The sequence below is a fragment of the Primulina eburnea genome, chromosome 2 (assembly GCF_022965805.1).
Source record: "Primulina eburnea isolate SZY01 chromosome 2, ASM2296580v1, whole genome shotgun sequence".
Taxonomy (NCBI): domain Eukaryota; kingdom Viridiplantae; phylum Streptophyta; class Magnoliopsida; order Lamiales; family Gesneriaceae; genus Primulina; species Primulina eburnea.
The window spans coordinates 38,072,884-38,081,805 of NC_133102.1; positions in this window are offsets into that span (position 1 = coordinate 38,072,884).

Genomic DNA, 8,922 nt, shown 5'->3' on the forward strand with positions numbered 1-8,922 from the left:
ATCTGAGAATAATTTGATTAGATCTTCTTCAGCTGCTTTGTCCTTCCCCCTTTTTGTCAAACATTTCCATTTGGTCTGATAACTTTCGAACGTCAATGGATAATAGTTTTACATCTGCTGAGATACTTGAGGCGACAGTTGTGAAGAAGGTTTGTAGCGATGTGGTTTGATTAGAAACAGAGGTTTTCAGTCGCTCCACTCTCTGACTGATTATATTCTGAGTTGTAAAGAATGATCCAATTAGCCCTTGCTTCATTTCTTGAATAGTCTTGCTAAGAGAGTCCATGTTGGCTTGAAGATTTTTTTATTTTGCTGAGTCAAATTCAATCGAAGAATCTAATTTGACAGTATGCGTCAACTGTTCGTGTTGAATTTTCTTGATGTCAGTTATCATCTGCTGCATGCTGTACTGTATATTCTGAATTTCTTCAAGAACAGTATCCATTTCTGTAGATTGAATTGATGGTTGCTTGTTGGGTGTATCTGAATGCTTTGATAGTTGTCCAAAAAGAACTAATGCTTGGTTAGTTTCCATTGTACCATCCGCAGATTGAGTTGGAATTTCTTCTTGAATTTGATCAAATAATGGTCTGTTTGCCTGAATGATGGAGATGGATGGTTCATGCATAGAGGCTTCCTGTGGAGGATTAGCTGGACTCTGTTCTTTCTCTTTTGATTGAGTGAGCAACTGACTTTCTTTATGTTCAGCAGTTTCTGGGTCTGATGGTTTTGCTTGTTCGTCAGTTTGAGTAACTTGTTCAGCAGAAATTTCTGACTGAACAGGTACTTCAGTTTGAGCTTTTTCCGATGCAATTGTTTCTTTTTCTGAATTTTGGATTGGTTCTTCAGTTGGGTCTTCAGTTTGAGCAGATATAACTTTTTCATCGATGAGTGACTCAGTTGGAGCTTCAGATGATATTTTAATATCTTGCTCTGGTTGTTCGGCTGACTGAGCAACTGGGTCATACTGAGTTTCTAATGCAACGGCTTGAATGATTTCATCGATGTTTGCCAAAGATAGATCTTCTTCAGAGTATAACTGTTTTTCTTGCTGAGAAGATTGAGGCATTTTCTGAACTGGGTATTCAGTTGACTGTGGTGGAGATGGTTCTTTCTGTGGAGAGAAGGATGAATCTTTTCCAGGATTTGAGTTGAAAAGTTTTTCATGAATAACCGGTTCCTGATCTTCTTCCCAAAATCTTATTTCCCTTTGGAGGCTACTAAGATCTGCGTCTAGTTGAGTGAACACAGCTCTATCATTGTATGCGGTTGGACTTGTTGGATGGTAGTTGGACTTCAGCTGTGCTACCATTTTTGCCAACTTTTTGACGCGAATTTGATCAAAGAAGTATTTCTGTCTTTCTAATGCTTGTGAAATGGTAGCAGCTTTGACTACTTTCATCACAATTGCTTCTAATTTGATGAACTTTTTCAGTTGAGATCTATGCTTTAGTTCTTTAGCAAAGATTTCTGTTCTGAAGCTTTTCCAACGGTCAAAAGATTTTAATTGTGATGTGGCAAAGGCATTAACTTGTTCCCAAACAAGGTCAATGTGTGTTTGAATCACATTGGATGGTCGGGATTCTTCAACTAGCTGTCCTTAGCCTTTATCAGTTGAAAGAATGTGAGGAAGATCCATCCCTGAGTGTGTTGATTGCACTGGTTCTCTTAATATTATTCCTTTAGATCTGGCCCTTGGCAAGATGGTAGGGTGATTCACAAGGGTTAATGGGGCTTTAACTGTAGCTGTTGTCGTGGCTTTGGTAACTGGTTCATCAGGTGAGAGTACCTGCAAGGGTATAGCTTGAATGGGTTGTTGATCAGCTGATTGGAAAACTTCCATTGTGATTGTTGTTTTGGTTCTTTTAGTCCTTGGTCTTTTGGCAAGCCTCGGTGAAGGAGTTTTCTCTGTGTCTGATTCACTGAGAATCAGTTTTCTTTTTGTCGTTTTGACCTTCTTAACTGGTGATGATTCAACTTCCAGTTTGGTCCTTGATACCAAGACGTTTTTGGCAGTAAAAACTTTGAATTTTGATGATACTTCAGCATTTTCAGTTACTAAACCTTTCAGTTTTAATAGATAACTGATCTGGATAGCAAAGCCACATGATTGTTTGGATGACTTGAGCATATTCTTCAAGATGTTAAACAGAATACATCTCCAATTTACTTTCTTTTCACTCATGATTAAGGTCATTACCTGGAATTTTTCGAGTGTAAGAGCAGCGTAAGAACCGGCTTTTTCTAATATTCCCTTTGCTACGATATCAGCTAGCAACTGAATTTCTGGTTTCAGTTCCTTCTTTGGATCGGAAACCTTGATTTTTTTGTCCATCAGCAGATAGTCGGGATTGCATTTCTTCAATGTCCTGAGTTTTCACTTCATAAAAATTCACATAACCATCAGTTGGTAGAGAAAAGATTTCTCCGAAAGATTCCTCAGAAAGACGTAACAACTGATCGTTGATAGTCACAGATATAGTGTCATTATTAGTGATAAATCCTTTTCTGTAGAATTCGTTGACTTCTTTGAGATATATCTTCTGGGAAGATTGTCCTAAGAATTTCCTGAGACCTGCTAATTCAAGCTTTAGAAATACATCCTTAATAGCTGTTTCTTGAATCGATAGAACGGAGTCAAAATCGATGACCAGTGCATTCAATATATGAGCAGGAATTTGAGTTGCCATTGATAGCTGAGTGATTTCCTGTTAGAGACAAAAATTATAGATTTGCTTTGAGAATAGAAAATAATCGTGAATGTAAGGAAGACGAACTGAATCAAAGCGGGTAAAGTACTTTTGTTTGTGACTGTTTGAATTATTGGACACGTGTCAGTCCAGGAAAAATTTTGAATAAGAAATGTGTGTACGTGTGCTGTAAGCGTGTGAACAATTTTGAACGGTTAAAAATGTGTCCACTTTATAATCTGAAATTCATCATGATTTGGCAGACAGTCACGTCATTTGATTTGGAATATAATAGATTTAATTAATTAACTTATATGAGAAGATTAGTGAAATTGTCAACTGATCGATCAGTTAGTGAAGCTGAGTCCTTTCAGTTGAGAATACACTAACAACTGTCTTCCCAGTTAACCTCTTAAACCACCATTCCCCCTAAATAAATGTGTTAAAATAAAATAATGCTGATTAATTAAGAAAATATTGAGGCTTAGTAGAGTAATCGTCATTTAAGGAAGTGTCTTTTCATTTTCCTCGTCTTGACCTATAAATAAAAGTAGAGGAGTTAGTCACAAGTATCAGAAAAAAAATGGAAGGAGTAAGCAGTTCAAACGTTTCTCCATTTTTGCTTGAGGCTGAAAAAGCTGCCATAGAAGACAAGGTTTTTTATGCCAGTCTTCCCTATTGGGAAGAGTTACAGGAGCTGGAGCTTCTGTACAATTCTGGGAGGGTTACCACTTTCAAGCGGATGGCCTAGCTGAGAGAGGTGCGAAGGCACTTAAATATTTCTGTGGAGGTGGATGCTTTCAAGGAAGGCCATCTCTATGAGCTAATGCTTCGCAAGGAGCTGGAGATCCTTAACGACATTGCTTCTTCTCACAGCTTCTCCAAGACTTCTTCTTCAGCTTTGGCTGTTTGGATGAGGATGTGGATAGCTAGTGTTGAAGAAACTTATCAACATGTTGTTCTCTACAAAATTTATGGATAAATAAAATGTTTATTTTGATGATGCGTCACTTTTCTTCTTTTCTGCACATAATGATCTGTGTAAAATTCATCATTTGCAAACTTATGAACAAAGAATATAAGTAATTAAGTAAACTGTTTAAGAAACTAATTATCATAAATTTATTATGAACTGATACTATTTAAACGGTTGTTAATGAAAATGAAACTAGTGTCAGTTGATAGTGAACAACTGATAACTTAATAGTCCTCGGTATATGTGAAAGCCTCTTTAATTGACTTGAGACTCTTCAGCTTCTCCAATGTCTTTGTCCTATAAATAGGATGATAGTGATTAGAGTGTAATGCAGTATTAGTGCAAAATATTTCAATATGTCCGATTCTGATACATGCAGCAGTACTCATGTACATGTGACTGAGCAATCAGCTCCTCGGTTAGCAGATATCAAAAGAAAGATGGAAAGATATGTCCTGCAGAAGGTGTTGACAACATGGGAGAAAATTCATAAATTGAAAAGGGTTAGTGACAGTGGTGCTATTCCTACTCGTGCTCAGGAGGCAAGAGCACTGAAGTATCTTGCTCGTTTTGAAGTTAGGCATGTTAGAGATTTGATTGAAGACGATTGTCTTTTGGAGGCATTGTTGTGGAAGGAGTGGCATGTTGTTGATAAGATTTCGAAATCTAGGGCATTTGCTAGAGTTCGAATTTATGAATTAAATGATTGGGTTAGAGCATGGCTTGATTCAATTTATGCAATGATATGTTCTGTAAACTGGAAACGTTGGTATGATTAATAAAGTGTTATTTTTTATTTGTTGTGTTCTTATTTTCTGCATATAATTCTGTTAGTGAAGCAAAATAAATAATTTCTAAGACAAATCAATTAAGCCAAGTATATTTCTAAAATAAGAAAACTTAGCCTCGGGTAATGGTTTTGTGAAGATGTCAGCTGCTTGCTGTTCAGTTGAAATATATTCTAGTCAAATATCCTTCTTCAATGCATGATCCCTGATAAAGTGATGCCTGACATCTATATGCTTGGTCCTTGAGTGAAGAACTGGATTATAAGTAATGGCAATTGTGCTTGTATTATCACAAAATATGGGCGATTCAGTTGACTTGATTCCATAATCCTTCAGTTGTTGCTGAATCCAAATCAGTTGTGCACAACAGCTACCAGCAGCAAGATATTCTGCTTCAGTAGTTGATGTAGCTATAGATGTCTGTTTCTTGCTGAACCAAGAGATCGGTCTATCTCCTAATAATTGACAAGATCCACTTGTACTTTTGCGATCAAGCTTACATCCTGCATAATCTGCATCTGAGTATCCAACTAAATTGAAGGTGGAGTCTTTGGAATACCATAATCCAACATTTTGTGTATCCTTAAGATATCTTAGCATTCTTTTGGCTGCTGAGAAATGTGATTGCTTAGGGTTTGCTTGAAATCTGGCACACATACAGATAGCAAAAACAATATCAAGGCGACTGGCTGTTAGATATAGCAATGAACCTATTAATCCTCTGTATAATGTCGCTTCTACTGATATTCCCCCTTCGTCAATGTCTAGCTTAACTGATGAGCTCATGGGTATTGTTGCTGCTGAACATGATTCCATACCAAATTTCTTTAGCAGCTCCTTTGTATATTTTGTTTGACTAATGAATATACCAGTTTCCAGTTGCTTCACTTGCAGTCCAAGAAAGAATGTCAGTTCACCCATCATACTCATTTCAAATTTATCCTGCATTAACTTAGTAAACTTTTCACACAATTTGGGGTTAGTTGACCCAAAATTATATCATCAACATAAATTTGAACTAACAAGATATGATTATTTTTAGTAAATTTGAATAAGGTCTTATCAACTGATCCTACTGAAAAATCATGATCAGTTAGGAATTTTGAGAGAGTTTCGTACCAAGCTCTGGGAGCTTGTTTAAGACCATATAATGCTTTGTTTAAATAATATATGTGATCAGGAAATTTGTGATTAATAAAACCTGGAGGTTGTTCGACATATACTTCTTCCTGTAACTGACCATTTAGGAATGCACTTTTCACATCCATCTGATAAACTTTGAAGTTTTTGTGGGATGCATAAGCAAGAAATATCCTGATTGCTTCCAATCTTGCAACTGGAGCATACGTCTCATCATAGTCAATTCCTTCTTCTTGCCTATATCCCTGTGCCACTAGTCTTGCTTTGTTGCGTATAACTGAGCCATCCTCGTTTAGCTTATTCCTGTAAACCCATTTCGTACCTATAATGGTTTTTGAAGTTGGTCTTGGAACTAAGTTCCAGACGTTATTGTGAGTGAACTGATTTAGCTCTTCTTGCATAGCATTTACCCAGTTGGGATCAACAAGAGCTTCATCAGTTTTCTTTGGTTCCAGTTGTGAGACAAAAGCTGAGTGAATAAATAAATTTAACATTTGATTACGAGTTCTTACAGGATCAGATGGATTTCCTATTACCAGATGAGGTGGATGTGATTTTTTCCATCTGTATTCTGTATTTGTTGCATCTGCAACTTCTTCAGTTGGCATCTGAGTGTGATTTTCAGTTTCAGTTGATCTCTCACCAGCTGGTATTTGAATGCTATCAGTTTCCCTAATAACTGATTGTTGTTATTGACTTCATGCTCATTTAATTGGTCTAGAATCTCTGGTTCTGATGTTTGGAAGATGTCTTGAATGTTATGACTTTCATCTCTATCATCATCGTCCAAGCTAATATCTGTCAATCGATCAGCTAACTCAACTTGATCAGTTGGCTTGTCAGTTAGTTCATGTTCATCAAAATTAACATGCGCAGATTCTTCAACATTTAAAGTTTTCTTATTAAAGACTCTATAGGCTATACTAACTGATGAATATCCAAGGAAAATTCCTTCTGCAGATTTTGCATCAAATGCCTTTAAATAATTTTTACCATTATCATGAATGAAGCATTTACAGCCAAATATTTTAAAATAGGTGATTATACTTTTTCTTCCATGCCAAATCTCATATGGTGTTTTCATATGATTCTTATTAATCATCGATCTGTTCTGAGTATAGCACGCAGTGTTTACTGCCTCTGCCCAAAATCTTTGAGAAATCCCAGAATCAGCAAGCATTGTTCTAGCAGCTTCCTTTAGGGTCCGATTTCTTCTCTCAGCTACACCGTTTTGCTGAGGAGTTCTTGCTGCTGAGAGCTCATGCTTGATTCCAGCGTTTTCTAGAAAATTTGAAAGTGTTTGATTGATGAATTCAGTTCCTCGATCAGATCTGATTCGATCAATCCCAACTGATTTTTCATTTAAAAGTCTTTTGAAAAGTTTAATCAGTTGGGCAGCCGTATGGTCTTTGGATTTTAGAAATATAACCCAAGTAAATCTTGAAAAGTCATCTACGACCACCTGGGTGTATTTCATTCCCCCTAAGCTCATGACTGAAATTGGACCGAAGAGATCCATGTGCAATAGTTCTAAGTATCGGGATGAAGATTTACAGCCCTTGTTTTTTAAAGAAGATCGTACTTGTTTTCCATATTGACATGCTGAGCAAAGTTTTTCTTTTGAAAAATTTATTTTGGGCAGACCAGTTACAAGTTCATGTTTACTCAGATAAGCAATGGATTTAAAGTTCAAATGATTTAACCTTTTATGCCACAACCAGTTTTGAGATGAATTTGAAGCAATGAAGCAGACTGGTGCATGAGGCTGTTCATTCCAACTGACTTTATATGTGTTTCCACATCTTTTTCCAGTTAGTATGATTTCATCAGTTGATGTTTTAACTGAGCATGAGTTTTTATCAAACTGTACTAGAAATCCATTGTCGCATAATTGACTTATACTAATCAAGTTATACTTTAGATTTTCTACCAATAAAACATCTTTAATAGTAAAGTTACCATGGATAATCTTACCCTTACCCACGGTTTTACCTTTGGAATTATCTCCGAAGCTGATGTTTGGACCACTATATTTGGTCAGTTGAGATAGCACATTTGCATCTCCTGTCATATGTCATGAGCAACCGCTGTCCAAATACCATATTGAATTTCTATATGTTCCTGTTACCTGCAAGCACATACATAATATGATTTGATACCCATATCTATTTGGGGCCACGATTTATTAGTCCCTTTGGAATCCATACTTGGATTAGTCTAACTGTCTTTCCAGTAGCTGTGTTCCACATTGTTTTTCTTGGCTTCTGTGTGTTAGGTGTGTGTTGTATAGATGACACAGTATACATTTTGATTTGGTTCGACTGATTGTTTAGTCTGTATCTTTTCTGAACTGGTTTGCAGTTGTAATAATTCGAGTAGTTATTTGAACGATTCCTTCCAAACATTTTTGATGACTGACCTACTGAGGCAGTAGAGATTTTTGGACTGTAACCAACTCCATGTCTTTTGCCCTTATACATATTCTCAATGGATTGTTTATTCATTTTGCTAGGCTCAAATTTTTCTTGATCTACTGTTGATCTGACAAATTGAATATACTTTCCTTTGTTTGCTGTCAACAATGGTTGTGTATCATTTGAAAACATTTCTCCTTGATTACTGAATCCTAAACCAGTATTGTCACAAACTGATTTTTGTGAGTTATGCATTTCATTTAATGCAGTAGAAGACTTATTCCAGGATTGAATAAGTTCAGTCTGTTTTGAATTTTCAAGGATCAATTTCTGGATCAGTGACTGATCTTTCTTTCTTTCTTCTTTCATTTCAGCAATTTCCCTTCTTAGACTCACACATCAACTGACTCATCAGTTTTGGTTTTGTTGTCTATGGGATCATTTTGCTTTGATTTCATTTCCTCAAATGATGATGCAAGTTTCTGGTACTCATTTACCATATCATGCAATGTCAAGATGAGTTCTTCTCTTGTAAAGTCAATTGAACTAAAATCAAATACCTGGTGACTTGTCGATTCTTCTTCAGTTTGATTTGCCATTAGACATTTGACCTCCTCTTCATCACTTGAGCTATTTGAACTTTCTGGTTCTGATTCATCACTATCAGTTTCTGCCCATCTGGATTTGCTCTCTTCAGCTAGTAGAACTTCGTGTTTCTTTCTGTAGGTTTTCTTATCTTCTCTGGGCCTTCTTTTATGATCATATGGTTTCTTTCTTCTGTCAGTTGATCCTTGACTGTCCTTTTTAGGTTTAGGACCGTCTGCAATGTAATGACATGTTTTGCCACAATTGTAGCAAGCATTTGTTTCTTCTTTTGGATTGTTTTTCTGGTATTGCTTCTGAAAGTTTCCTTG